General features: G+C 48.8%; 1 long non-coding RNA gene across 1 annotated transcript; it reads left to right on the forward strand.

The window, feature by feature from the left end:
* Nucleotides 1–1,361: 1,361 nt before the first annotated feature.
* LOC135975094 (uncharacterized) lies at nucleotides 1,362–20,070 on the forward strand. Its single transcript, XR_010592131.1, has 3 exons — nucleotides 1,362–2,196; nucleotides 5,393–6,898; nucleotides 19,514–20,070. It is a non-coding gene; the product is annotated as an uncharacterized LOC135975094 (long non-coding RNA).
* The last annotated feature ends 2,620 nt before the right edge of the window (nucleotides 20,071–22,690 follow it).

Below are 22,690 nucleotides of genomic sequence, written 5' to 3' on the forward strand. Positions count from 1 at the left end.
ACCAACCACCAGCAAGGTGTTTGTCATTTCTTCCACCCCATGGACACACTCTAGGTAGCATGAGATTGTACTCAGTGGTGCAGCCAGGGTCCAAGTGTAGGGGGAGCAAACATAAAAAAGGCACCCCCCCATGGCTCCTCCTCTGGCCATGCCCCCGGCTCCTCCCATTTCCCCCCCCCCAGATTAACCCCGGGGCCCGGCTCAGGACTCCTTCGGGCTTCCCGGGGGTGCGGATACCCCCGTCCCCACGTGGTCCCAGGAGAGTCTCTCCTGCCCAGCCTGCTCTGCAGGTGTCCCCCGGCGGGCTGCGCCGCCCGACCCCACCCGTGGGTTCCCGTCCCCCCTGCCCCGGGCTCCAGGCTCCTGCGCCGCGCCAGGGCCTCCCCGTCCAGACAGCGCGGCCTGCGCCCCTGCCCTGTGGGCCCGGCCCCAGGGAGCCCTTCGCCTGGAGGGGACCCCCCAGTGCAAGGCACCGGACCCCCGTTGCTCACCTTCTGTTCTGCGCTGCCGCCTGTCCCCAGCCGATCCCGGCCCTGCGCTGCGGGCGGATCCCAACTCCGGCTCTGGCTCGGGGCGGGGAGCGCTTAGCCGCCGAGCCCTGAGCCGCTGCAGGAGGTGGCTGCGCCTGCGGCGATGTTGGGGCTGCGTGGGGTGCGATGGCCGAGGAGCCGGCCCCCTCGCTCCTCCTGCCGTGCCTGCCCCCGCCCATGGCTCCTCCGGCTGTGCTGCCCCCAGTGCCGGCCCGGCCGTCCTGCGCTGCTGCCTGTCCCCGGCCAATCACGGCCCCACGCCGTGGGCGGATCCTGGCTCCGGCTCGGGGTGGGGAGCGCATGGCCGCCGAGCCCTGAGCTGCCTCAGGAGGTGGCTGAACCTGCGGTGATGTTGGGGCCGCGTGGGGCGCGATGGCCGGGGAGCTGGCCCTCTCGCTCCTCCGGCCGTGCCTGCCGCCCCCCCCCCCCCCCATGACTCCTTTGGCCGTGCTGCCCCCAGTGCTGGCCCAGCAGGCGCCGCTTTTGGGAAATGTGCCGAGGGGAAGCGTCTGTTTCCCCTGCACCCCGCTAGCTATGCTACTGATTGTACTAAGTCCTGAGTAGTGGGAACTCATCTAATCAGAGACAATGTCCCTCAGACCACCTCACTTCCCACTTGCCTCCTCCCTGGGTTGTGATCTCACAGCCAGCCCTGTGACAACTGCAGCAGTTGTTTATGTGGAAGAGTAGCAGGACATACTGAATGTATTTTGGCTACCTCCAGTGTGATAAAGGGCATTGCTGGTGCCCTTATCACATTAAGTTGTATCTTACTTTGTGCATAGTTCTCTCGGTCTCAATGGGAAAGGTAGTAGTCAGGGTGAGTAAGGGCCAGGATTGGCCCTCTGCTGTTGTCCTTTCTGAAAAAAGTTAATTGGTCTAGTGCATTCAGAGGAGAGGGCTAAATTCCATGTTTAATTATGGGGCTGCAGTCTATGCCCCCCAGGGCACAGTGGAATGCCCACTGCAGTCACTAGAGGTTGGTAGAAAGATTGAGGGGAGGCTGCAGCCTTTATATAGCTTTGTTCAATCATCCTGGTCACTGTGTATTAATCCTGCTGGGCCACAGGCACTCAGGGTTTAAGAGACAGAGGCAATATTGCCTCAGCTGGCTAATTGGCAGACCATTAACAGCTGGGGTAAGAGTCTGTAGGCCAGGAAGAAGGGGGTTGTGAGGGAACCTGAGGAGGACTCTTTAATGACAAACTGGGCAGAAAGCAGCTCAAGGAGCCAAATTCTCCAGGGACAAAGCATTGGGATGAGGAATTGTGAAAAAGGGGCCGGAGGCAGATGAAGGTGGGAAGCGGCCCAAGGAAACAACTAGGAGTCTGAGGAAATACATCTTAGCTGCTTAATACTGAGTCCCTGGGCTGCAATGCAGAGGGCCTGGGTTGTCCTCTATCTGCTACCAGGAAAAGGGTGGTAAAAGCCCTCCTGAGGCAAGGACTACTGAGCCCAGAGTAGGGCTGGAGACCTGGCATAAAGTTGCTGGACTTTTTTGTTTATTGGCTTCTCTGCTACTCTGGGAGACTATAAGCAACCTCGCTGGAGGGCTGAGTTGTGAGAAGAGGCAAACCAACGCACCCTTGGAGGGGCTGTCAACAGGAGGTGCCAGAGTCAGAAAAGCTGCTGCAGCCTGGCTGCCCATGAGGAGGTGCACTGGATGGTGAGTGATCCCTCCACAGTTGCTCAGTGAGGAAATCTGCTCCCCTTTAGTTTGCCCCTATTCCTGCCCTTTGTTTCTCTTCCATCCCTCCCTGTGCTGGGAAGTTTCCTCTGCTCTTTTCTCTGAATTTCCTTCCCTGCAGAAGCTTTGCTTTCCCAGCCCTGTGGGCTTTGCCCCCAGCTGCCCTCCCTGTTCCATGCACGACTACGATCAGTGGTGAAAGTGTCAGTGTTAGGTTTTAGAGTTGATGCTCCTGACTTAGTGCTGACATCACTGCATCCATTACCCTTACACTCAGTTATGATTTGAATCTTGGTGGTGGCCATGGGGGCTAGAAATGTACATATTAAAAAAAAAAAATCAGATTCTTAAGAATCTGTGTCACACAGGCCACATAAATACATCACATGGGGCAGTTCTGGGGACCTTGTGTCTCATGGTGAGGGTGCTAGGTTAGGAACCACATGACTTGGGTTCTAATCCAGTCTCTGCCACTGGCCTGCTGGGTGACCTTGGATAAGTCACTTCCCCCTCTCTGTGCCTCAGTTTCACTATCCATGTAATGGGGATAATGGTACTGATCTCTGTAAAGCACTCTGAGATTGCCTGCTGAAAAGTGCTAGATAAGATCTGGATATTATTAGTCTGACTCTGCTACTGATCTACTGTGAGACCTGGGTCATTATACTGTAGTTCTTCAGGGTAGGGCAGGGGTGGCCAACCTGTGGCTCCGGAGCCACATGCATCTCTTCAAAAGTTTATATGCGTCTCCTTGTCAGTCCAGGCACTGACTCTGGGGCTGGAGCTACAGGCGCCAACTTTCCAATGTGCTGGAGGGTGCTCACTGCTCAACCCCTGGCTCTGCCACAGGCCCTGCCCCCACTCCACCCCTTCCCGCGCCCTCCCTTGAGCCTGCCATGCCCTCGCTCCTCCCCCTCACCCCCTAGAGCCTCCTACTCCCACAAAACAGCTGATCAGGAGGTGCGGGGAGGGAGGGTGAGGTGCAGATTGGTGGGTCTACCAGTGGGCGGAAGGTGCTGGGAGTGGGGGAGGGAGGAGCTGATGGGGGAGGGGGAGGGGGCTGCTGACGTATTACTGTGGCTCTTTGGCAATGTACACTGGTAAATTCTGGCTCCTTCTCAGGCTCATGTTGGCCACCCCTGGGATAGGGCCTGTCACTCACTGTGGATTTGTACAACTAGCACAATGAGCCTCTGATCTCTGCTGGCACCTCTGTGTGCTGCTGCAGTGCACATGCAAACAAACAGAGCAGAGTGTACATTTAAAAAACAATCCCCATAACAAAACACTCCACTTCACACATGGCTTTCCTCCTGGGGAGAGGGTGAAAGAGAGAACAAACCAGATGGGACAGGTGTTAGTAGTGTCACTTAATGCACAACTGGAAGGCACTGAGATATTACAGTGATGGGGGCTGGATAAGCATATGTATGGAATAGAATATACACAGAGTGAGGGGTCAGATTTTTAAAAGACTTTTATTTGGGCACCTAAAGATGCAGAGAAGTACCTAAAGGGATTTTCTAAAGCGCTAGTTGAATCTGGTTGAATTTTAAGCTACCTAAATACCTTTAAAAATCTGGCCTTCGGAGCCCTAACACATCCTTACTATTACAACGTAACCCCAGCAGCATTAAAATAATCACTGAGACAAACTTTGTCAGCCAGCCGCCTCCCATAAAGCTCCTTTCCACCCCTTCATCATTCTGGGAAGCAAGGCTCCAGCCCTCTTCACAAGCCCTATCAACGACTGCAATTTGGCTTTCCACTTCCTATTCCTGTCTGCTTTCAAGGAGACAAACCAGGCGCATGAAAGCAATAAGTGCTCAGGTCCCACTGAAAGTCAATGGGAGTTGGCTATCTATAATCCCTAGGCCCCATGTCCCCTTAGAACCCCAGCTTACTGAAGAGAGCATCTAGGTTCCATAGCTGTAGATACAGAACAGGGTAATCTCTGTATAATATGCTAATTAAGATGTAAATATTCTGCTGTTAGAAGCTGAACATGCAGTAGACCTTGAAAGACACTGTTTATATAGCTGATGCGAGACGGTTATAGTTATGGTAGAAATGTTAGTGCTTTATGCATTAAAATGACTCTCTTCAGTCTTCTTAGCTGCCTGTCCATAATTCGTTATCTGAAGTCCTCGGTGTCCGTGCAGCTTTGCCTAGGAGGGCAGAGTTAGGGTTGGTAAGGGAATATCGAATGCTAACTTTCACATGCTCAGGTTTGTGTTAGAACTGTCTGAACTGCACACTGGAACTGATCGCTATTCACTCTACTATGCCTTATCATTTCTATGAGACTGAAGCCAGATGGTAAAAGATAGGTAAGCACTTAACTCCTGTTGAAATCAATGGGAGTTGGGTGCCTAAATATTTGTAAACAGCTGGGCCTTGATGGCTAGAGAATTTGTTTAATATACAGAGTCCCAGAGATTAGTGTTTTTTAAAAAGCTTATTTGCTGCAAATTTTAATTTCAGGATTTGTTTGATCTGGGGATACAGCATGGGGATGGGGTGTGGTCTAGTGTGGGGAGCAGGTGACTGGGAGTCAGAACATCAGAGTTGTATTAAGCTCTGACACTGACTTGCTGTGTGACCTTAGGCAAATCACTGGACCTTCATGTAGCTTCTTTACCTAGCTGCAAAGTGGCTATTATAATACCTTTGTGGCACCCAGGTAGGATTGTGAGACTTCCGTCAATCCACGTTTGGCAAGGTGCTTCGAAATGCTTGGATGAAAGGGGCAGCCTCAAAGTGCAAAGCTTTCTTCCTATAATGAGCAAGGATCAAGTTTGCTCAGCTCCCGTTCTAACATGTCAGCAAGGTCTGCTTGGAGCTGATTCAACATTTACTCAGGTGGCAAAGTCAAACATGGTCAATACACCTGTTAAATATACTTGCACACAAATTAAGGCTGAACTGCATACGATAATTTCCTTCTTATAATGTGTAGAAAATTCAATAGAGAGGGCCTATTGCTAAGGAAACATCTTCTCTCCCAGTAGAGAAGGTGGCTGGTTAGCAAATCATGACCGCTGCTTTGGCACCAGAATGTTTCCAAACTCCAGGTGAATTCAAGCCATAAAGCTGCAGCAAACTCAACTATACAGGGAATATTTATACTGAGAGCCAAGTTCCTGGCAAGCTATTTTCTGTTTTTTCTTGGCAGTGATTGGAGGTAATTGTGATGCCTGAAAGAAAGCTCATGGCCGCCCAGCCCAGCTTCTCCTCCTGCTTTGATCCCAGAATCCTACACAATGTCATTATGTTGCCATGGAAATGAATTTGACATCACACATTCACCATTAAGACTTCACTCCAGGCTCAAGGAGGAGGAGAAGACAGAATGGGGAGAAGAAGTCTTGGGGGGGGGGGGGAACTGGAGATGGGGCAGAACCAAATCCCCAAACTTTAGGGAGATGTGGATTCCGTCTATTTTAGGTACTTACAGGTCTCCCAACTCCTAAACTAGTATCCTAACTACTGAACCATCCTTCCTCTCTCTTCAAACATTGCACCTGGTCTTATTCCTATAATGGGCCAGAACAAAACATTGGGTCCAAACATTCTTGATTGTCTGATCTAGATCTGAACTTTGAAGCTTGGGTCCACCTCTAATGTAACAACATTTCATATAGGTGAAGGCTAGATCATTTGTCTGACCTCCTGTATACTACAGGCCATTTAATTTCACCCAGAAACCCCTATAATGAGCCCAATAACTTTAGTTAGACCAAAGCATCTCAGTCCTCAGGAAACTAACTTGTGTGCCACAGGCAGAGAGCAGGAGAGTCCGAAGTGCCACCAATGGCCAAGGCCTCTGCAATGACAGGGAATTAGGTGAGATATACCCAGATAATTCTGGCAGGTGATCCAGGCCCTATGCTGTCAAGGAAGGCAAGGTCCCTGTGGTGGGGCGGCTGCCCCACTTCCATGAGAGAGGAGGCTAGAGTAGGCCAGAGCAGCTGCACAGGCTGGCAGCCAATTAGGGAAGGGCCTACTGGGAGCCAATCAGGGCCGAGATTAGAGCCAGCCAATCAGGGCTAGGTTAGGCCCTATATAAAGGCGACCCAGGAAGGGAGCGGGGAGTCTGTCCCAGACCTTCATGGGAGAAGATCTGTCTCTGGAGCAGGAAACCAGCACCTCAGACAGAGCAGTGTTGGGCAGGCTCGGGGGGAGCATAGTAGGGCTCCGGCCCAATACTTGCCAGATTGCAGGCCCTGATAGAAAGGGCCTAGAGTGTGCGAGGGGCCAGAGGGGAAGTGGCCCAGGGACAGTTGGACAAGGGGAGAGAAGGAGGTCAGGGTGGCTGCTACTAGAGGGTCCCTAGCTCAGGATCCAGAGTAGTGGGTGTTCCTGGGTCCCCTCCTTCCCCCTTGTATTGCAACTGGTGGTGGAGAAGCGGTCAGAGCAGACTGCAACCAGCCCTTGAGCCAGGGATTAGACTGTGAGGTTGGGGGTGGCCACTGCTGCTAACCCCCCCCGGAAGGGGGTGAGGGAGGACTAAGGGGCACTGCCGGAGGGCAGCACCCTGAAGAGGACGCCGCCGAGCAGGGAGTAACGTGGGTCCGGACGCCAACGGAGGACAAGAGACGGCCGGGACACCGCCAGCAGAGGGTGCTCCAGGACTATTAAGAGCTAATTCCCAGACTGAACAGAAGGAGGCGCTGCTTTGGTGAGTCCCAACGCCATCACCCCCCCCAACATTCCTGACCTGTGGAGGGTGTATCTTTGGTAATTAGCAGAGCCCCCCAGTGCTACATGCACAAGTACCGACTTTCATTTTTCCGGGTGGGTGCTCTGCTCCAAGGCCCCATCCCGCCCTTTCCCCCAAGGCCCTGCCCTCCCTCCGCCTCTTCCTGCCCCTGCTCCACCCCTCCCCCGAGTGCACCCGCACTCGCTCTGCCTCTGTCCCTGCTCTGCCTCCTCCCTCAGTGTCTCTTGCGTGCCGCTGAACAACTGATTGGCGGGTGGCTGGTGGGTGCTGAGAGCCTGCTATTTTTTTTCCTGTGGTTGCTCCAGCCCCGGAGCACCCCCGGAGTTGGCGCCTGTGGCTGCATGAGATCAAGGCAGCCTCCCTGTTTAGATAGGAGCAGGGAGCGATCAACTGCCTGGGTGCAGCTAAAATGATGTTGCGTTGCAGCAATGCAGTTTCATCCCTGTTTGTCAGTTCCCCAGCTTTGATGCAGGGACCAGAGGTCAATTTATTAGGGGGAGTTTGGCATTTAATGGCCAGGCTTTCTGACAAAGGCTTTGCTGACACTACTGGAAAAGACACTTCAGGGTTGTTTCTATTTGCCAAAGCAACGACCTACTGGCCATTGAGTATCTTGAAGCCATTCATTAACCTGACAAATCAACTAGCAGTCCCTAGGGCAGTATCTTTAGCCACTTGCCAGTACATCTGTTTTTGTCCCAATAAACTTTCCCATCCTTTACAACTCAGCTGAGGAATTTACCCTTCCCTGAGTTTAAGGGCATCTCCGAAACAGCCAATTCATGTCAAAGGATTTGTGAGTCACCAGCTAATCAATTCCAGCCACAGAAAGACACAGGGAGGAATATTGTTCCTGAAAATACTGCATTATTGATTAAACATTTGTGAGCCATAAAATATAGTAATAACACAGGGCTGGCTGCAGAGTGAAGCCTGCCAAGAAAGCTTCTCTTACCTCTGGCCTTCAAGGACGAGGGTAAAACAAGTCCAACGCCGAGATTCATTTGTGTAATAATGGCTTGTGGTGATTAGCAAAGGTTATTTTATGGTTAGCTGTCTAATTATAAAATGACCAGCAGTAGCATCTTATCCACATCTGCAGCAGCTAAATTATGACATTCCCCTTGTTTTATGCAGATTCTAGTAATATTGGTTCTATAACCTTCCAACCCCCCTGTCTGCCAATAAGGCTCATGTGGTACGTAAATCATAGGGCAGTGCTGGAGTTTGATTCAATTGAAAATAAAATGGGGTGAATTAATTTGGCAGCTAAACTCAGTGGGCAGCGAACAATGAAAAGGTGAGAGTGAGTCAGCTGCTGGGACACGCACATGCCAGCAGGTGAAACCTTGGTGTAAATATTGCAGAGAATCTGTACAGAGCATCAGACAGTAACAGGGGATGAGGGATTAGTATAAAATGGGACTGACGTACAATACCGAGAGCTACTCAAATGCACTGTATGGTGTATACAAAACAGAAGTGTCTGCCAAAGATGGTCCAAAGACATTTAGCCCTTCAGAGCCCAGGACCGGCTTAGGAGGACAGTCCACGCATGGCACAGAGAAGCACCACTAGACACCTGGTGTAGCTGGGCAGAAGGAATGCTCTGTTCTTGAGGGGTCCCTGCATGCTGGGATCTAGAGTTATAATTTACTTCAGCAGTTGGATTTTGTGTGTGTGGTGGGGCAAAGTGTTACCACCATCCAGGTTATTAGACAGATGATTGGGAGGAAGGGTGCTCTCTTTTGGTCATGGGGCTGAGCCATGGGTTCAATTTCCTGCTCTGCCATAGCCTCTCCAGGTATGTCTACACTGCAGTTCTAAACCCGCAGCTGGCCCCTTCCAGTTGACCCAGGCTTGCGGGGCTTGGGCTGCAGGGCTATTTAATTGCTGTGTAAACGTTCAGGGCCTGGGCTTTAAGACACTGCAAGGCAGGAGAGTCCCAGGTCTTGGGCTGCAGCCTGAGCTCAAATGTCTACACTGCAATTAAACAGACCCTTAGCCTGAGTCCTGCATGCCCGAGTCAATTGGTATGGGCCAGCCACGGGTGTCTAATGGCAGTGTTGACATGCCCTCTGCATGACCATGGCAAGTTACCCAGGGTGGGATCTACAAAGGGACTCGGGTGTTGCAACATTAACGTTTAGGTGCCTGGAAAATCTCTGGAACAACACTGCGATCCACAGAGCTGTGTTAGGCATCTAGACTCCCTATACAGTGAATGGGGGGAGAGAGGCGCCTAAGAATGCGATCCACAAAAGCCATCATGCTAGGCAGGGAGCCAAGTAGGCTAGCCAATGGACGGTACCAACTCCAGGGGGGTGTGCTAAGCCCTGCCCCGTCTGAGATGGGCATCTAGGACCATGTCTACGCTACGCGTGCTACAGTGGCACAGCTACAGCGCTGTAGCTATACTGCTGTAGCACTAGCGTATAGACGCACACTACAGCAATGGAAGGGTTTTTCTGTCACTCGTAACTCCACCTTCCCGAGTGACAGTAGCTAGGTTAACGGAAGCATTCTTCCATTGACCTAGCCACATCTACACTGAGAGCTAGGTTGGCATAGCTGTGGAGTTCACAGTGGATTTTTCTCACCCCTGAGCACCATAGTTCTGTCAACCTAAGCTTTAAGTGTAGATCAGGCCTATGTCTGGGCTGCAGGGAGGTGCCTCGCTCTGCCTAGTGATCCACAAACAGGAATCTGCCGCTTGGAGGTTCCAGGAGGCGGCCTCTGGCCACTGGTATTGGATCAGGGCCCGCCCGTGTCTTTGGTGGCTGGACAGCTATCCTCCCTGGCTTGTGGCTTGCTCTGGCGCTTAGGTGGGGAGATAGGTGTGACACATGGAGGGCAGCTGTAGTGTGCATGCCCAGAGGCAGAAACCTAGGTACCTAGGGAACTTTTCCCCCGAAAATGTAGGCACCTACAGCGTTCGGTACGAGTCTTGTGGATTGCAGTGGAGCCAAAACTGAGATTTAAGTGCCTGACCCTGAGACCTAGGCACCTATGTCTGTGTTTAATCACTTAAGCATCTTTGTGGATCTGGGCCTTCATCTCTTTGTGCCCATTTGTAAAGCTGGGTTAATAATAGCTCCTTTCTCCCACCCTGTATCCATCTTGTCTCTTTAGAGTGTGAGCTCTTCAGGGCTATCTGTCTCTTAAGTACTTATGTGGCACCTATTCCCCATAGTGCCTCATCTTCTTCAATGTATTTATCCTCACAACGCCCTTGGGAGACCTGGAAGTGCTGTACTTCCCATTGTATAAATGGGGACCTGAGGCACTGAGAGGCTAAGTGAGGCCTTGCCTACGCTTGAAAGGGTTTGCTGGTATAGCTGTACAAGCAGAGGTATCGCCACCCTCCGGCCACTAGGTTAGAGTGGAAGCAGAATGGTGGGACATTGTGAGGGAAGCTTGCATTGTTTCAGCTTCGGTTCTGTGTATGCGCAGAAGACGCAGTCTCCATGTTTTAAGGAGAAGAGAAAAGGTGGAGGAGTTGCACTATATGTAAGACAGCAGTATGATTGCTCAGAGCTCCGGTATGAAACTAGAGACAAGCCTGTTGAGAATCTTTGAGTTAAGTTTAGAGGCGAGAGCAACCAGGGTGATGTCGTGGTAAGTGTCTGCTATAGACCAGGAGGATGAGGTAGACGAGACTTTCTTCAGACAACTAACAGAAGTTTTCAGATTGCAGGCCCTGGTTCTCATGGGGGACTAATATGAGGGGGAAAGGAGTCGGGGAGAGCTGGCTGTATTTTAAAGAAGCCTTATTGAAGGTGTATGAACAAATCATACCGATGTGCAGAAAGATGGCAGGTCACCAGCTTGGCTTAACAGAGAAATCTTTGGTGAGCTTAAACACAAAAAGGAAGCTTACAAGAAGTGGAAACTTGAACAGATGACACGGGAGGAGTATAAAAATATTGCTCGAGCATGCAGGGGTGTAATGAGGAAGGCCAAAGCACAACTGGAGTTGCAGCTAGCAAGGGATGTGAAGGATAACTAGAAGGGTTTCTACAGGTATGTTAGCAACAAAAATAAATTCAGGGAAAGTGTGGGACCCTTACTGAATGGGGGAGGTAACCTAGTGACAGATGATGTGGAAAAAGCTGAAGTACTCCATGCTTTTTTTTTTGCCTTGGTCTTCACAGACAAGGTCAGCTCCCAGACTGCTGCACTGGGCAGCACAGTATGGGGAAGAGGTGAGCAGTCCTCAGTGGTGAAAGAACAGGTTAAGAACTATTTAAAAAAGCTGGACATGCACAAGTCCATGGGGCCGGATATAATGCATCCAAGGGTGCTGAGGGAGTTGGCTGATGTGATTGCAGAGCCATTTGCTATTATCTTTGAAAACTCGTGGCGATCGGGGAAGGTCCTGGATGATTGGAAAAAGGCAAATATAGTGCTCATCTTTTAAAAAGGGAAGAAGAAGAATCCAGGGAACTACAGTTCAGTCAGGTTTCAAAGTAGTTGCCATGTTAGTCTGTATCCGCAAAAAGAACAGGAGTACTTGTGGCACCTTAGAGACTAACAGTCAGCCTCACCTCAGTCCCTGGAAAAATCATGGAGCCAGGGCCTCAAGGAATCCATTTTGAAGCACTTTGAGGAGAGGAAGGTGATCAGGAACATTCAACATGGATTCATCAAAGGCAGGTCATGCCTGACTGACCTGATTGCCTTCTATGATGAGATAACTGGCTCTGTGGATATGGGGAAAGTGGTGGACGTGATATATCTCGACTTCAGCAAAGCTTTTGATACGGTCTCCCACAGTATTCTTGCCAGCAAGTTAAAAAAGTATGGATTGGATGAATGGACTATAAAGTGGATAGAAAGCTGGCTAGATCATTGGGCTCAATGGGTAGTGATCAATGGCTCGATGTCTAGTTGGCAGCTGGTATCAAGTGGAGTGTCCTGGGGCTGGTTTTGATCAACATCTTCATTAATGATCTGGATGATGGGATGGATTGCACCCTTATCAAGTTCACGAATGACACTAAGTTGGGGGGAGAGGTAGATATGCTGGAGCATAGGGATAGGGTCCAGAGTGACCTAGACCTAGATTGGGCCAAAAGAAATCTGAGGTTCAACAAGGACAAGTGCAGAGTCCTGCACTTAGGACAGTAGAATCCCATGCACTGCCACAGGCTGGGGACTGACTGGCTAAGTGCCAGTTATGCAAAAAAGGACCTGGGGATTACAGTGGACGAGAAGCTGGATATGAATCAACAGTGTGCCCTTGTTGCCAAGAAGGCTAATGGCATATTGGGCTGCATTAGTAGGAGCATTGCCAGCAGATCAAAGGAAGTGATTATTCCCCTCTATTCGGCACTGGTAAGGCCACATCTGGAGTATTGTGTCCAGTTTGGGCCCCCCACTATAGAAAGGATGTGGACAAATTGGAGAGTCCAGCGGAGGGCAATAAAAATGATTAGGGGGCTGGGGCACATGACTTATGAGGTGAGGCTGAGGGAACTGGGGTTGTTTAGTCTGCAGAAGAGAAGAGTGAGTGGGGATTTGATAGCTGCTTTCAACTACCTGAAGGGGGGTTCCCAAGAGGATGGAACTTGGCTGTTGTCAGTGGTGACAGATGACAGAACAAGGAGCAATGGTCTCAAGTTGCAGTGGGCGATGTCTAGGTTGGATATTAGGAAAAACTATTTCACTAGGAGGGTGGTGAAGCACTGGAATGGGTTACCAAGGAAGGTGGTGGAATCTGCATCCTTAGAGGTTTTTAAGGCCCGGCTTCACAAGGCCCTGGCTGGGATAATTTAGTTGTGGTTGGTCCTGCTTTGAGCAGGGGGTTGGACTAGATGACCTCCTGAGGTATCTTCCAACCCTGATATTCTATGAAGTCCTGTAGGATTTAACAGGGGGGATGCCAAGAAGGGTTGTTCAGAAAATCAAAAGGGCTTTATAGAAATTATTTCTGTCTATTGACAGAGATCCCACTGGACAGGGAATCCTATGCAGCCCATGAATCAAAAAACAGATTTTCTTTGTCAGTCGTCATAGCCAGAAGAGGGAGGGCAGGGGGATTATTGTTTTTTATGATGTTACAGTGTCCTTCTCTGTATGTTAAATGTACTAAAAATACTTGACCTGAAGACTGCACAGTTGAAAGCCCAGCCCAATGCCAACATTAAATATATGCTGCATCAGTCAATATATCATTTAAAATTAGTTTCCAAATTACCGCCAATAGCAGAAAGAAGATACCAGTGTATAACCTAGATATAAAGCTCTATCAAGGAGAATCTGCTTTAGCTCTTAGCCATGTATGCATATTACACACCGTTCTGATTCCATCCAGCAGAGGACACTTGTGTGTACAGATCAGCCAATGTTTCAATATATTGAGAGGAAGTACCAAGGAATAATATAGCCCTATATGCTCAAAAGCTCACTTTGGTGGAGGTTTGAAGACTTGGGCTCTAATTATCATGAAATATTAAAGTCTAGAAATATTGGTGTTAGCAAACATATTGTGTACATAAGAAAACAAAAATTAGATAAATATTTACATTCCCTGAAACTCAGGAAGGTATGAGATCTTCTGGAATTGTGCTCTAAGCAATTTTTCAGCCTTAAGCTCACAAGCAGATGATCTTTCAAAGCCCAAACTCCCTTGGGCATTGGCATCAAAGGAAAATGTCTGCATGTCAAAAATAATACAAGGTTTGGTGGGTAAGAATGGAGAGAGATTCTCAGCTAATGTAAATTGGTGTCCAGGTTTCTGCGCTCATAGCGGTAACATTGTCCTGCTGGTACTTGGGTTATTTCTTTTTCCTTTCAAAATGCTGTGCAATGGGCTAGTGTCTGTGCCACTAATGCATGGGTGAGGCTGTGGGAACTGAGTAAACAGAAAGGTGAGATCTTTGATAACCCCCTAAATATAGTGACAATCAGCATGCTTCCTAGGAAATATAGAACTAGTTTGATGCCCACATCTATCCTGATGCCCAGCAGGGGTAAAAAACCTCATAAAAGTCCATAATTGATAAATAGGATTTGAATCAGTTGGGATATTTGTAACATTTGTTGAAATGTTGCAGTGGTGCTTTAAGAAGAGAAACAAAGCAGATGTGTGCTGTAGTTTTTTGAATGATAGGGAATGATCACTTGGTCTGATTCAAAAGAAATAAGCAGGTCATGACTGCTGCTTGCTGTAGCTCTGTGATAAGAACTTACAGCACCCCCCTATACAACTGCTTTCCCTTCCTTCCCTCTGTCCAGTGTGACCACAGTGATTTTATGACCAGGTTATATTAACCCTTTCATTCCTCCTGGAGTCTGCACGTGTCTTGGCAGCCATTTTCAGGTAAAAGTGCATTCTTTGGACCATACTAGAAGCAGTGGAAGGCCAAGTTCCAGACCTAGCTGGTATTTCCTTCAGCATGGAAGGGGCTAAAGGCATTCATTATGTGCCCAATTAGTATTTGGAGTGGGATTAGCACTCTGCATTGACCTGATTCTGCGCCCAAGGACATCGGGGGGGGGGGGGGGGGGAGTCTCTAGTTGTCTGGAGATGGAGGTTGGCTCAGCTCAGCTGAGCAGATGCCTTTTCCAAAGCTGTCTGCTGATTTCCAGCACTTTGCTGTGTGCCTGACTTGAGGAACCCATCCAGGGCCTGCTTTGCAGAGGAGCTGAGCACCCACAACACCAGCTGATGTCAGGGGGAGCTGCGAGTGCTCAGCGCTTCTTCAAATTAGGCCATAAATGAAAATGACCCTGAACTTGTCCCCTGTGCCTGACTTCAGCAGGGCTCCATGTTGCTGCCGGGATGGGAGTCCCCTCCTGGGAGAGGTTGCAGGATTGGGACCTCAGTGCCCAGTGCTGATGGGTAACAGTACTGGGGAAATGAGAGGAGCAGAACAAAAGAGAGAATGCTGGAAAAGGAGCAGGGAAGAACTGCAAAGATTAGACCTCATTAGGTACAAGCACTTTAAACATCAGATCCTATTAAATGTTCACAGTTTAAAACCAGGCCTTATTATACACTAGCAGTTTGCAGATGAAGTCCTACTAAATGGAACTGCTTTGAAATCCCAGGCCTCAGACGCATTCATTATGAAGATCAGGCCCTATGAAATTTATTCAGTTTGAAGATTAGGCCCTATTAAACACAGGCAGTTCAAAGTTGAAGTCCAATTAAGCACAGGCAGGCAGAGCATTGGTTGTGGGGAGAGAAGAAAACCTGTGGTGCCATTCAGCACATCTGTGGCTCCGTGCTGATTGAAATGAATTAAATAACCTTCCTTCATCTGACCATTCATAGAACCCCGGCTCGCGGTTCTCATTGAAGAAATTGAATTACCGCAGCCGCGCTTTAGCAATTCTCCAAATTAATTCTTTAGTGTGATGCAGCCCTGACTTGAGCTCCAGATGGCTGGAGGAGAGAGGCAAGTGACTCCAGCAGAGAGATTTCTGGCTGATGTGGGGCTTGCTGCAGCAGTTGGATGGGTGAGGAAATGTCTCTGGTTTAGCACAGCCTTGAGGCTGTGACCTGTTTAGGTTTGTGATTAATTATTAACAATCATTCTAATAAGTGAGTTAATGAGTGAGCGCTGAATGCTTTCTGGACACAGGCATGGAGAAACCACTGGACTCCAATCTTCTCGGCTTCTCATAAGCCCATGGAATACAATGACACTTTATTTCCTACTAGCCTCTCCTTCTGTCCTGTATATTGTATGCATCTCTCTTCTTCCTCGCATTAATCCCATCAAATGGGGTCCACTCTGAATCCTCTCCCTCCAAAGTGCTCAATTCAGTGCCATATTCTTTATCAAAGTGTTTTCTCAATGACCAGTCCATGGACAGGTGCTGGTTCCTGAGATCGTTTAGGAAGGCAGCAAGGTGGCCCCTGGTATCAAAAAGGTTGAGAAACTCTGCCAGTTGATTGCACCACATGCTAACATGCCTTTCTTTATGATATCCCACTACTACTTCTTGAGTTGAAGATTTCTGTCTTTCCTTCAGTCATGCTCTGTTGGACTCTTTCCCACCGAGTTGTCAGGACTGTGCTTTACATGACCAAACCATCTGAACCTGCACTCCTCACATTTCTGTGCATGGGTGTTACTTTTAGCATGTTTCTAACATACACGTTCCTAATGTGGTCTTCCTTGCTGATACCACTTATCCATCTCAACAGTCGCATTTCTGTGGGACAGATCATTTGCTCATGTTTCTTCTCTGTTGCCCAATACGCAGCGCCAGCGATTGTATGTCTCCCTCTCTGGTACTTATATGGCCCTCATTCCCGTAGTATCTAAGTGCCTCACTCACTTTAATATATTTATCCTCATAACACCCCTGCGAGGTCAGGCAGTGCTATTATCCCCATTGTCTGTGGCTCAGTTCCCCATCTTGTACAAGGTAAGGGCTAGCTTCACAATGGGGACTTAGATGCCTAACTACCACTTTAGGTGCCTAAGTCCAACATTTAGGTGCCACTGTCATTCACAAAACCACGACTCAGCTGCCACCTAATCCTGTAGGCACCAATAGTCCCTTGGCGCCTGAGTTTCCACCATTAATGTCACTGAGGTGCCTAAATTAAGTGGGAATGTGCACAGAGGCCCAAGTCCTGATGCCCCCCAGCGGTGCAGTGCCTAGCACATGACTGAGCCCCAGCAGGATTCTCAGAATAGGTGGCCCCTACATATCTTGCCCAAGCTGGTACGTGTGTGCTGAGCCTGTGTAAACCTGCACAACAGACAATGCTGCCAGAGGAGGTGGTGGTGGTGGCACCCCCACCCCTGATAGCCTGGGGATTAGAGCACTCACCCAGGAGATAGGTAGACGTCAGTTCAAATCCCCACTCTGCCTGATTGGGAGCAGGGATCTGAACCTAGGTGTCTCCTCTCATAGGTGAGTGCCCTGACCAGCAGGTGTTATATCTGGTGCCAGGGCCTACTCTTCAACAGGGTAGTATCAGGAGGCCCCATGTGGTGGTAGGGCTTGGATCCTCATAAGCTGAGGATAAACCACCTTATTCCCACTGTCTGTCTGAACAATAGCAAGTCCTTAAAAACCAACAGAAAACAGATTGCTATGTTGTTCTGGAAGAGCCCTAAGCACCCATAGAGAAAAGGAGGGAGGAGGTGATGGTTCCCCTGGTCCTGTTCATGATGTCCCTGGGTTGAGAACTCATGCTCTGAGGACCAGCCACTAGAGGGAGCCACAACATGCACTTTACAAGCTGCTCACATCTATTTCCATTGCTTCCCATTTCAACTGGCAAGATGAAGATGTGAGTCAGGAAAACATGGCTCATTTTGATGTATTGCATCAGTGCAATGCAAGCAAGTCTCTTAGGCAAACACTTTTTTAATGTACATGAGATTTCCTTTTTCTTTAATCTTTTTTTTATCTATTTTTTTCTGAAGAAGCTGATGAAACGAACCGCCAATCACATCCAACTCTCATCAAGTGAATTAAAGGAAATATTGTTTTGTGCATGGCTCACTTTTGAAGGAAACAGTGGGGAGATGATTTAGGAAGGCACCAAAGGTACTCAGGTTAGTTTAGCAGCATTTATAGTGTCAGAAATTCGCTCTCCAAAGTAATTAAGACCTAGGCAGTTGCACACAATGTACTAACGCTGAGTCACTACAGCAAGTTTTCATTCAGCTTCCTAGCCCCTGCTTCTCATCAGTGCCATAGAAATTGCTGCAGAAATACTGTTCCACGTAAACAGAGTCAAGGGCGGAAAGAGTTGGGGGTGGAGGGACAGAAAGTTAATGTACTGCGTACTTCAAAATTGGAGCCCTGAGTTCAAATACATCCAGTTTTAGCATAAGTTTGGATGTCTTGGCTTAATTTTAAGTGTCTGTCCACATTTCAAAACTGCTGCAGAATAGGAGGCTGTGTTTAAGAGAGGCCACTGACTGGACTACAGTGCTGTGCAGTGAGTCACGAATGAAGGTAATTGGTAAGAGCAGTGCAGGGTTCCAGGACTGGAATAACAAGGTGTAAATAAAAGGTGCTTTACACAATGCATAATTAACCTGTGGAACTCATTGCCTCAGGATATCAAGACAGATTGCTTGGTAGGATTAAAAAAATTAGACTTGCAGAGAGATATTGAACACCCACAGTTTCATGAGGCAGACTGCTGGGATGAGGCAGACATTAACCTGGGTCGGAAAAATGTACCCTATTGCAGCTATTCCACGATTGTCCACCAGAGGGTTTCTTGCACCTTCTTCTGAAGCATCTAGTGCTGGCCACTGTCAGAGACAGGATAGTAGACTAGACCTACTGTTGGTTTGATCGGGTATGTCAATTTCATTGTTCCTGTGGGTGCTGCAGGTCAGGACTGAATTGCTTCAGCGGAACTGGGAGGGGGCAGAGCAATACAGTAGCAAGGAGTGCTACAGGTCAGGCCTGTGGTGCACTGGCAGAGCTGCTGAGATGTAACTGCTGATGCTAAGGACTTGTCTACGCAAGGGGTTATTCAGGAATAGCTACTCCTGAATAACTCCATGTGTGGACAAGCCCTCTAGACAGAGCTTAGCCCTTCCATTTTTATAAGCACTAAATTCACTAACCCTGGTGAAATAAAGAAATGGAATGCAATATCATTAGATCACTAAAGAGATTGTTGCTGCATGTATCTGGCTAAGAGCTGGAGAGCAAGATAACTGGTCTGCACTATGTGTGGAACTGGCTTCTTGAGGCAATTTGCATTCCTCAGAGGAAATCTAGGTGGGGAGGGAGTGGAGGTGAGGAGGACTCTTAAAGCTCCTAGGAAATTATTTGCTCTGTATCTGTGACTTTAGGTTCAGAATTTAATAATGGGTCAGATTGTGCTTCAAGATTGCAAATATTGTAAACCATCAGATTTGAGGGTTGGCTGTTTTGTTGCACTTGAGTGATAGATCACTGCCCTTTTGTCACAGACATGTCACAGCTGAGGTTAATAAAACCACATTAAAAATTCATTCCAATCCGTAGAGACAAGAGTTCTAGGCATGAGCTCTGCTATAGGGGCTCCCACTGGATCCTATTTGATGCTTATCAGGCTCTAATACCAAAACAGTCCACAATCTTCTCTTGGGGCTTGTCTATATGAACAATTAGACTGCGGCAAGTTGGGGAGTGACTCTACCCCATGCTAGCCAGCTGCGGACTAACTGTCCACGTGCACCCTGCTGATGTGCGTTAACAGCTCGTTCGAGTGCTTTGAGCTAAGTCCTCTTTGAAATGAGACTAGCTCAAAGCGCATTCATTGTTTACGTAGACATGCCCTTAGACAGTGAACGCCTCAGGCAAGGATGGCCTCTTTGTGTGTGTGTGTGTGTGTGTGTGCTGCTTTGCACACTGGGGTCCTGATCCACACTGGGGCCTCTGGGTGCTACAAGAATAATAAATCATAGTAGCTGTTTCACTCTTGCCTTGCATCCCCCCGAGTTAGTGACTTGCACTCAGTAAAGATCTCCATGCTTTTGGTTCAAGCCCTTCTCTAGTGTGGTCATGCTCTCCCATGCTATGAGACAAGCCTGGAGTCACTTGATTAATTTAATGGCAGGTAACTTTAGAACAAATTCTTCTTTGCTGCAGAGCGTGATCACCATGGGCATCGCAGTCAGTGCCTCAGGCAAGTCACAGAGCCAGACTTGGAAGATAGACTTTTCAACGTGCAGAGTAATTCTATGGTCATTACCATGCCTACTTCTATGGGTTAAGTCTCATCCTTTGGGTTGGAAACTGACTGCACCTTGGGCCGGAAAGGTTTCCACCAGCCCATCTCCGTATACAGCAATGTTCAGCTGTCTCAGTCTATTTTGTTGGTTTCCCACTTTCCTTTGAAGCATCCGTTATTGGTCATTGCCGGAGGCAGGATCCCACAGTCAATGAACCAACGAGCTGATCCATGATGACAAGTCTTTTGTTCCTATGCAACAGAACAAATGTAAAACCATACCCACCTTTTCCTTGGCATGTTCCTTTCAGCAGAAGAGCCCCTTATTAAATGGAAGCCATGCACGTAAGCTAGTCCCATCTGCCAAGGGAATAGACTGATGAAGGGAAGAACTTTTAAATGCTTCTAGCCCCTTAGAGTGCCATGACGATGTGAAAATACATTGTAACTGATTTCCCCCCCCGCTCCCCTTCAGCACGGCTTTGCCCTATAAGTGCTATGGTAATAAATGGAAATGATGAAATCCATTCCTGGGCCTGATGCGTTTTTTATCACGTCTGCAGCTCCCCAAGCTCTTGAAGCCAAAACATATCACGGGAGGCAGAAGGATGTCATTATGGTCCGCACGTCACTTTGCAGCTGCTGGAAATAGGCAACTGTGGCCTATATTTCACCACTTCTGAAAAGCAGAGGAATGTAAAATTCTAAGTGATAATGCGAGTTTTATTTTTATGGGCAGAAGGGGAGCACTGGGCCTTTTACATGTCAGCCGCAGAGGGCATAAAGCTAAATTGAATGCAAAAGTTTAATCTGGATTTCAAAAAACTGGGAAGAGTTGGCAAAGAATTTCGCAGCTAGTGGGCCAGTCAGAATTCCCGAAAGGGAACTTAGCCAGCAGGTTGGGTAGAAGAGAGGCATTCAAACAACAGGTGCAGCAACCAGCAGTGATCAAACAGCACCAGAGTTATCACTTCATTGAGCGCTAGCATTCAGCTGCCACAAGTAGGGGTCACCATGAGATTTAGTCTGACCAATAATAAGAGGGAGCACTGAGGGTCTTTCTTGACTTGCCTTTATTTTTGGGGTTAGGCCTTTGTCTATACAAAGAATCAACCAACTTTAACAAGGGTGCTTAAACTAGGTTCTGGCCTACCCGTTTTTATAAGGTGGCTTGGTCCAGCTTGTGTGGATGGGGTAAAAGCAAATTAAAATCAAAGCTATTGTTTAGGCCTCTGTCTTGACTAAATTACGCTCTTTTAAACAGGCTGCTTATATAATAGGATTTGTTTCTATTGCACAATCTGGACCAAACTGTTTTGCAAAAGGGAGATGGATTTTCAAACGTGCTTGTTGCCTGGATTTTCAAAGGTGCTCAGCATGCAGGTCTCTTTGGAAAATCTAACCAATTATTAAGGTGTGTAAATAGGGTCTGAGCTTGCCTGAAAACGTCACCTGTAGTGGAGCTGATAATTGAGTTTCAGGACTATTGTTAAGTGTGGTGGTGTTTTCAGCACAGTTAGTTTCATTCACTCTGGCCTTCTCTACGCTGTACGAGTGCACTAGCAGCGTGGGAGCACAAATGTAGCCAGGGCTTGGGTATTTTCACCACTGTATTGTCTAGACCTTTTCTGAATAAAATGCCATGCTGGTAGAAACACCATTGGCCAGTCTACACTTCCCCCTTAGCAATTCTTGGAGTCAGAAGGGCCCTACCCCTGACTAAGCTAATCATGAGAACCACCCCCTCATCTGGGAATCATGAGGATGGCTTGACGGACAGGGGAGAGAAAGATGAGATTAAAATAATAAAAAATTAAATTTCTTGGATCTGAATCTGATTTCAAAACAGCCAGCATCCTGCCTGCCCCCTCCATCTGAGTGAGTGAAGCAACCAGCCCTCCTGATATGCACTCTGCTGTCCACCGTGGCAGCATCCTTCCCCTCTTACCTGCTGCTCACCTTCCTCAAGCTCTCTCCATTAGCATCCACAAGTCCTTCCCTGAGGTAAAGTGAACATGGCACGCTCCAGCACCCTTAGCTAGCCCCACTGCCCACCGGTAGGTTTTAAGGTATGTCTACACTGCACCCTAAGCCCGAGCTCTGACTCCAGTTTGAGCCCAGCCCCTGCCCCACTTTCCATCCAGACACATCAGTCTGATTGGGGCCAGCAGCACTCTGGTCCTAGCGCCTGCTAGCGGGGGTGGGTCAGAGCCTGAGTTCTGCTGTGGCGTGGGTCTAAGCCCTGTCATTTTGCAGTGTTGACTCAGCTCAAGCCACAGCCCCGAGTCAGAAGGTCTGCATAGCAAAGCATGGACGCATTAGCACAGCTGTGAGAGCCGCAGTCAGCAAGTGTTAAACCCAGGTTTACAATGAAGCGTGGATGCTCAAGCATGGCCTTGGAGACACCAAGTCCACAAGCTCAGGTTCCACAGACCCGGGCTTCGTGTGCTGTGTAGATATACCCTAACAGACCCCACTCCACACCTGACAGCCTGCAGCAGCTGCCCTTGCCCTCTCTCCAGCCCGCAGGGAAGGGGATTACCCCTGCTCTTCCCTGGGCTTTACCCTGTGCTGGGGGTGGGGCACTGTTGCCCGGTTGGAAGAGATAGAAAGGGCAGCTCCAGTGCACTGCGCCTACTCCAGGGTGCTGCCCCACTCGGCGTGCATGGAGGCATCGTTCACTGCAGGTAGCTGCTGCCTGCAGCACACCAGTTTCTGGTGGCCAAAGGGAGGAAATGGCAGGTGGTGCGGACCAGATGCCTGAGCAGCCTATGGCTGTGCTTGAAATTGTGAATAACCCCAAACTGCAGACCTGGTGAGAACATTGTGAGTGCTGCCTGCGCTGGGGAGCCGCAGCTGGCCTCACAAACTTGCTTAAAGGGGCTCAAACTGAGCTAAAGCCCATATTAAAACGGGGTCCAGACTTGGTGCCAAATAAACCGCAGGGTGGCAAGGGCAAACCCCTGTTACAACTGTCATTAAAAACCATATTCTGGCCTCGGGCTGTACTTAGGCCACAACACAATTTGGACACAAACTCTAATTGGTCAAATAGGCCCATCTTGTTGTACTAGGGTATGGAACAAAATGGAGGG

This window comes from Chrysemys picta, chromosome 13 (genome assembly GCF_011386835.1).
Source record: "Chrysemys picta bellii isolate R12L10 chromosome 13, ASM1138683v2, whole genome shotgun sequence".
Taxonomy (NCBI): domain Eukaryota; kingdom Metazoa; phylum Chordata; order Testudines; family Emydidae; genus Chrysemys; species Chrysemys picta.